Below are 8,083 nucleotides of genomic sequence, written 5' to 3'. Positions count from 1 at the left end.
TAGTGCAGAACAGACACCGTTGAATTAGTTGATCAAAATTTTTTGCTAAATATTCAGGTGCCAAAGAAAACCTGTATTTTGATTTGAAACATACCATATCTTTTCTGGGCATCAACAATCATTGGAATACGTCCCCTGCCAAGGGATTTATTACCCTGATCAATCAGAGCTTCCTTCACTGCTTCATATCCATGGAAGACCACAGCGGGCCAGGATCCAAAGTACAGGATGTAAACAGAGCCGTACTCTGGCCAGCTGGAAAGAGATGCAAGCATCTGTGTAAGTGCTAGTGTGAAATCTGTTGAAGGTTTGGGGAGAAATTAAGTAATAATTATACATGTGGCTTAGCCTTTGCTCCATCAGTTCCATTTTAGGAGTTCAACCTGAGGTATCAATTCTTTCCTTCATTTATATATGCAATCACTCAGCAAATATTTACTAAGCATCTATGCTATGTCAGACACTGTGCACAGCCCAGGATTCCTCATGGAAAGTCTGGTGAAAGTGACAGGAAATAAGCAGCCAAACAAACTATATTTGCAATACAAATTGAGTATAATTTTATAAAGTGATAAAGAGTATATTGTGTTGGATGACAAAGGAAGAACTTAATAAAATAGAGAGATAAGAGAAGTCATTTATGAGGAGGTAGTATTTAAGTTAAAACTAAAGATGAGGAGGAAGCAGCCAGGATAAGGGCTTCAGGGAGAGCTCACTATGCAGGTATAAACTCTTTCGAGGATGATATCCATATATTGGCTGGGCGCAGTGGCTCACGCCTGTAAACCCAGTACTTTGGGAGGCCAAGGTGGGAGGAGAGCTTGAGCCCAGGAGTTCAAGACCAGCCTGGGTAACATGGTGAGATCTCATCTCTAAAAAAAAGGAAAAAAAAACCCAACATATATTTATGGCGGTGTTGTTCAAGGAGGAAAATGTGGTACTAAAGTATCCAATAACTAGGGATTGGTTTTCAAACTCATTTTACATTCATGCAATTAAATTCAAAGCAGCCACTTGAAATTCATTACAGGAGGTTATATAATGTTATGGAAACATGCCCTCCAGCCCAGGTGACAGAGCGAGTCCTTGTCTCAAAAATAAAACATAAAAATGGGCAAAAGATCTGAAGAGACATGTCACCAACAAAAGATCTACAGATAGTACTACAGCTTGAATGTCCCCTCCAAAATGCAGGCTGAAATTTCATTGCTATGGTAATAGTGTTGAGTGGCAGGACCTTTAAGACTTGTGATTAGGTCAGGAAGGCATTGCCCTCCTGAAGGAATTCATGTTATTGTGGGCTTGGGTTAGTTATCACAGGACTGCACTCCTGATAAAAGGGTGAAGTTCAGTCCTCTTTTGCTGTGTCTCTTGTGTGTACTTCCTGGCTGCGTGTTATGATACAGCAAGAGGCCCTCACCAGATGTGGCCCCTCAGTCTTGGATTTCCCAGCCTCCAGAGCCATGAGCCAAAAAAAAGTGCTTCATTTCTTTCGAAGTTACCCAGTCTGTGGTATTCTATTACTGCAGCAGAAAACAGAATAAGACAGATGGCAAATGAGCATATGAAAATATGCTGTACATCATATATCACTAGGAAATTGCAAATCAAAACATCAATGAGATACCACTACACATCTATTAGAATGGCCAAAATCCAAAACATGGACAACTCCAAATGCTGATGAGGATGTGGGGCAACAGGAACTTTCCTTCATTGCTGGTAGGAATACAAAAAATGAAACTGCCATTTTGGAAGACAATTTGGCAGTTTGTTTGTTTTGTTTTGTTTTTCAGACAGGGTCTTGCTCTGTTGCCTGGGTCGGAGTGCAGTGACTTGATCACAGCTCACTGCAGCTTCTAACTCCTGGGCACAAGTGATCCTCCCGTTTCAGCCTCCCAAGTAGCTGGGACCACAGGCATGTGCCACCACACTTGGCTAATTTTTAAATTTTTTTGTAGAGATGGGGTTTTACTATATTGCCCAGGCTTTTCTTGAACCTACGGCCTTAAGCAGTCCTCCCATCTTGGCCTCCCAAAGTGTTGGGATTACAGGTATAAAGAACCACACCTGGCCCAGTTTGGCATTTCTTACAAAGTAAGCATACTCTTACCATGTGATCTGCAATCACACTCCTACCCAAAAGAGTTGAAAACTTATGTCTGCACAAAATCTTGCACGTGGATGTTCGTAGCAGCTTTTTTACAATTGAAGCAACTAAGATGTTCTTTGGTAAATACATGAATAACTAAACTGTGGTGCATCCAGATAATGGAATATTATTCCGTGCTAAAAAGAAATGCGCTATCAAATCAAGAAAAGACATGGAGGAAACTTAAATGCATATTATTAGGTGAAAGAAGCCAATCTGAAAGGGTGATAGATGGTATGATTCCAACTATATGACATTTTGGAAAAGGCCAAAATATGGAGACAGCAAAAAAGATCAGTGTTTGCCAGGACTTGGCAGGAGGGAGGGATAAATAGGCAGAGCATGGGATTTTCAAGGCAGGAAACTATTCTATTTGACACTATAATGGTGGGTACCTGGTCATTACACATTTGTCCACACTCACAGAATGAACAACATCATGAGAGAACCTAAGTAAACTATTGTCTCTGGATGATGATGACATGTCAATGCAAGTTCATCATTGTAACAAATGGATCCTCTGGTGTGAGAGGTCAGTAGTGGGGGACATTGCACATATGTAGGGGCAGTACATGAGGACTCTCTGTATTTTCCACTCAGTTTGAGTGTGAACCTCAAACTGTTCTAAAAAGTAAAATCTATTTTTTAAAAAGTTACCTCTGTTCCCCTTCTCTGCATTATTTTTCTCTACAGCATTTATAATACTATGATGCTATATATATAAAACAGGTTGAGTATCTCTAATCCAAAATTCTGAAATCTGAAAAGCTCCAAAATTCAAAACTTTCTGAGTGCCAACATGACGCCACAAGTGGAAATTTCCACACTTTACCTCATGTAATGGATTGCAGTCAAAACGTAATCAAAACTTTGTTTTATGCACAAAATTATTAAAAGCAGTGTATAAAGTTTACCTTCAGGCCCATATAAGATGCATATGAAACATAGATTAATTTCATGTTTAGACCTGGGGCCCTTCTCCAAGATATCTCATTATGTAAATGCAAATATTCCAAAATCACGGCCAGGTGCGGTGGCTCACACCTGTAAACCCAGTACTTTGGGAGGCTGAGGCAGCTAGATCACCTGAGGTCAGGAGTTCAAGACCAGCCTGGGCAATATGGTGAAACCCCATCTCTACTAAAAATACAAAAATTAGCCAGATGTGATGGTGCACCTCTGTAATCCCAGCTACTCAGGAGGCTGAGGCAGGAGAATCTCTTCAACCCAGGAGGCAGAGGTTGCAGTGAGCCAAGATCACATCACTGCACTCCAGCCTGGGTTACAGTGAGACTCTGACACACACACACACACACACACACACACACACACACACACACACACATACATTCCAAAATCTGAAAAAATCTGAAATCTGAAACACTTCTGGTCCCAAACATTTTGATAAGGAATACTTAACATGTGTTGACTTGTTTTGGTTTTGTCTGACTCTCCTTATTAGAATTGTTTAAGTTATACAAGGTCAGGGTTTTTTCCCCATCTTTTGTTCATGGCAATGCTCCTAGACTCAAAAGGGCACCCTGTCAAAAAGTATGGCTCATGGAATGTTTATCTAAGAAATTAGTGCTAAGGCTTACCATCAGATAAATGTCCTATACTGCTTCTTGTGTCCTAGATAATATGTTTTTGCAATGAATTTATGGAGATAATATCTTTCCCCCAAACAGCACTTCCAAAGGTATGAATATCAGCCAGGGTAGCCAAGCTGGCTGCATTAGAGCTGGGTGTTGGGGAGAGGAGTGAAGATCACTCTCTAGAGAGGATCACAAAGCCTCCCATGGATCATTTAGTGTAAAATAATAGTAATCACATCCAAGGGCATTTATTACTTTTTGTTTTTTTAAGCAGAGTCTTGCTCTGTTGCCCAGGTTGGAGTGCAGTGGTGCAATCTTGGCTCACTGCAACCTCCACCTCCCAAGTTCAAGTGATTCTCCTGCCTCAGCCTCCTGAATAGCTGGGACTACAGGCACATGCCACCACACCCGGTTAATTTTTGTAATTTTAGTAGAGACTGGGTTTTGCCATGTTGTCCAGGCTGGTCTCGAACTCCTGACCTCAGGTAATCCAATTTATTGCATTTTTACATTTCCATGTCTTGCTTTTTGGTGTTATATGCTGGGGGCATTGGAAGCCTTCCAGAAGTATGTTCTGACCCCAGGATTTTCTCATTCACTAGAATTCAACCAATATCTCAAGTTAGGTCAACATCCTCAGTACCTGCTCTGCAGCGCTCCGGTCCTAAAGCAAGAGGATATCTGTCTTGTACGACAGTAATAAACAACCAAAAGTGGCTCCATGATGTGAAGAACTAAGAAAGGCTGAGGAGAGGCTCTGAGATGCAGGACCTGGCCTAGAGATGACCAGCCTCGGAATCAAAGCCCCTTATCTTGGAGAGAGATGCAAGGGCATCCTTGGGGTTTCGTTGCAGCCTATTCGCAATCATGGGAAGGGGAGTTGGGCCGGGAGAAGCCTTCCCCTGTGTGACTTTTCTTCCACACCAAAAAGAAAATCAGGCAAGTGACACATATCGCAAGAGCCAAGCAGCGAGTTCCAGCAACTCCATTTCACTCCTGGGTGTTAGCAACCATCTGGGTCGCTAGTCAGAAAACAAAAGCTTAGAGAGGAGCAGCTGGAACCAGTCTGTCCCTGCTGGACAAAGGCTGCTCTGAGTTCTTGGACTTGGAAAAAAAAATGGAAAGAGGTTTTGAGTTTGTTGACTTTGCTGAAACTTGAGATTAAGAAGATTCAGAAGGGTTCATCTCTTTCCTACCTCTTATTCAGACACTCTGCAACTTTTCTCTTTGAATTTCTAAGCATCCCCATTATATGTACTTTTTCTTTTCAGCACTGATGATTGATTACATTTAAAACTTCATTTTATTTTTCATAGCTTTCTGAAACTGTTCAAATAATTAACTTCACAAATGAGATAAAACAGGTCATATATTCTGAGATCTGATTTGGAGAGACACAGCTGTCAAAGTTATCCTCCTCAAACATCATTTTTCTCATTTCTCTCATCAGTTAGAAGTCTACTGTGTTCTTGACAGTGAATTGAGGTATTTGAAAGAAAAGTGCACGTGTCCATCAACAGATAAATGGATAAATAAAATGTAGTTATATGTACAATGGAATATTTTTCACCCTTAAGGAGGGATGACATTGTAATACATGCTACCCAAGGATGAACCTTTAAAACACTATACTAAGTGAAATACGCCAGACAAAAAAGGACAAATATTGTATGATCCTGCTTCAATGAGGTATCTTCAATAGGCAAATTCACAGAGCCAGAAGGTAGAATAGTGGCAGGTTACTAGGGGCTGGGAGGAGGAGGAAGGCAGGGAACTATTGTTTAATAGTCACAGAGTTTCCGTTTGGGATGTTGAAAAAATTCTGAAAATTGATAATAGTGATGGTATTTATTGCCACTACTTGTAGAATTTAAACATGGTGGAAATGGTAAATTTTTTTGTTGTTTACATTTTGCCACAGTAAAGACAAAGAAAACATCTACTAACTTGGTAGTTGAGAAATGTTACCTCATTTTTATTTGCATTTAAAATAACGCTGTTATTGATTCTTTGATTTTTAATAATAGCAAATTCTCCAAGATCCTGAGATGTATTCTTTGAGATAAATCTTACTATTAATGTCTCATGGTCTATACATTATTTTATGGGGAATTAAGTTGTTACTATAATACATCTTTTAAAAAATCCAAAAAGAAATCCACTATGGTTTTCCTACTACTTATTGTAGCAAACACTGAAAATCTCTGCAGCACTAAAATTATTTGTTAAATGCTTTCAACTCTGATATTTTTCTCTTATTTCAGAGCCATCCCTCTGTATTTCCCACAGCAGACTATTTACTTCCATTAAGCAGACTTGCTGATTAGCCTGCATTCATGTATCCACTAGCACCAGGAGCAGGAGGATTTTTATGTAAAGGGCTTCAGGGCCCATGAGGATAGGGCCAGGGCTGAGGATGAGCTTGTGCATGGAGAAAAACCAAAGTAAAGAGAATCAGCTGGGGGACCTCACATATATTTGTCTTACTTTTGGTACCTTCTGTGAAACCAGCATCCACTGGTGTTTTGCTGTTTCTGTGAGTATACACTTGCAGACATTTCAGGGAAGTAAATTATTGACTTTGAAATACTGTGAAAAGTGAGAACTTTAATGTTGATCTGGATGTGGAAAGCAGGTGAATAAATAGAGGGAACTGGTAAACACACTGGGTAAAGGGTACTTTGACAATGACCGAATCATGTCCATCTTCTGCTCAGAACTCTTGAAAGGTTGTTTTTTTTTTTTTTTTTTTTCCTTTTTCCCACATCTTCTTTCCTTTTATTGAAAAGCATTTCAGAAAATGTCAGTTAATAAAAAGTAGCACTGAATCAACAGGGATATACTAGTGGAAAACACAATATAAAATTTAAAATGCCATTGGCTTCTTCAATTGATTAAGAGCATACAATGTAACAGAAGGTCTGTTTTAAACAAGTTTTCTTTTTGGGGGGGGAAATTTGCATTTTTTTTATTATTATACTTTAAGTTCTAGGGTACGTGTGCACAACGTGCAGGTTTGTTACATATGTATACATGTGCCATGTTGGTGTGCTGCACCCATCAACTCGTCATTTACATTAGGTATATCTCCTAATGCTATCCCCCCCTGCTCCCGCCACCCCATGACAGGCCCCAGTGTGTGATGTTCCCCTTCCTGTGTCCAAGTGATCTCATTGTTCAAGTCCCACCTATGAGTGAGAACATGCGGTGTTTGGTTTTCTGTCCTTGCGATAGTTTGCTGAGAATGATGGTTTCCAGCTTCATCCATGTCCCTACAAAGGACATGAACTCATCCTTTTTAATGGCTGCCTAGTATTCCATGGTGTATATGTGCCACATTTTCTGAATCCAGTCTGTCACTGATGGACATTTGGGTTGGTTCCAAGTCTGCTATTGTGAATAGTGCCGCAATAAACATACGTGTGCATGTGTCTTTATAGCAGCATGATTTATAATCCTTTGGGTATATCCCCAGTAATGGGATGGCTGGGTCAAATGGTATTTCTAGTTCTAGATCCTTGAGGAATCGCCACACTGTTTTCCACAATGGTTGAACTAGTTTACAGTCCCACCAACAGTGTAAAAGTGTTTCTATTTCTCCACATCCTCTTCAGTACCTGTTGTTTCCTGACTTTTTAATGATCGCCATTCTAACTGGTGTGAGATGGTATCTCATTATGGTTTTGATTTGCATTTCTCTGATGGCCAGTCATGATGAGCATTTTTTCATGTATCTGTTGGCTGCATAAATGTCTTCTTTTGAGAAGTGTCTGTTCATATCCTTTGCCCACTTTTTGATGGGGTTGTTTGATTTTTTTCTTGTAAATTTGTTTAAGTTCTTTGTAGATTTTGGATATTAGCCCTTTGTCAGAAGAGTAGATTACAAAAATTTTTCTCTCATTGTGTAGGTTGCCTGTTCACTCTGATGGTAGTTTCTTTTGCTATGCAGAAGCTCTTTAATTAGATCCCATTTGTCAATTTTGGCTTTTGTTGCCGTTGCTTTTGGTGTTTTAGACATGAAGTCCTTGCCCATGCTTATGTCCTGAATGGTATTGCCTAGATTTTCTTCTAGGGTTTTTATTTTTAGGTCTAACATTTAAGTCTTTAATCCATCTTGAATTAATTTTTGTATAAGGTGTAAGGAAGGGATCCAGTTTCAGCTTTCTGCATATGGTTAGCCAGTTTTCCCAGAACCATTTATTAAATAGAGAATCCTTTCCCCATTTCTTGTTTTTGTCAAGTTTGTCAAAGATCAGATGGTTGTAGATATGTGGTATTATTTCTGAGGGCTCTGTTCTGTTCCATTGGTCTATATCTCTGTTTTGGTACCAGTACC

Source organism: Piliocolobus tephrosceles, chromosome 9 (genome assembly GCF_002776525.5).
Source record: "Piliocolobus tephrosceles isolate RC106 chromosome 9, ASM277652v3, whole genome shotgun sequence".
NCBI classification, from domain to species: Eukaryota; Metazoa; Chordata; class Mammalia; order Primates; family Cercopithecidae; genus Piliocolobus; species Piliocolobus tephrosceles.
The sequence above is the reverse complement of the archived record's forward strand: the minus strand, read 5'-3'. Positions refer to the sequence as shown.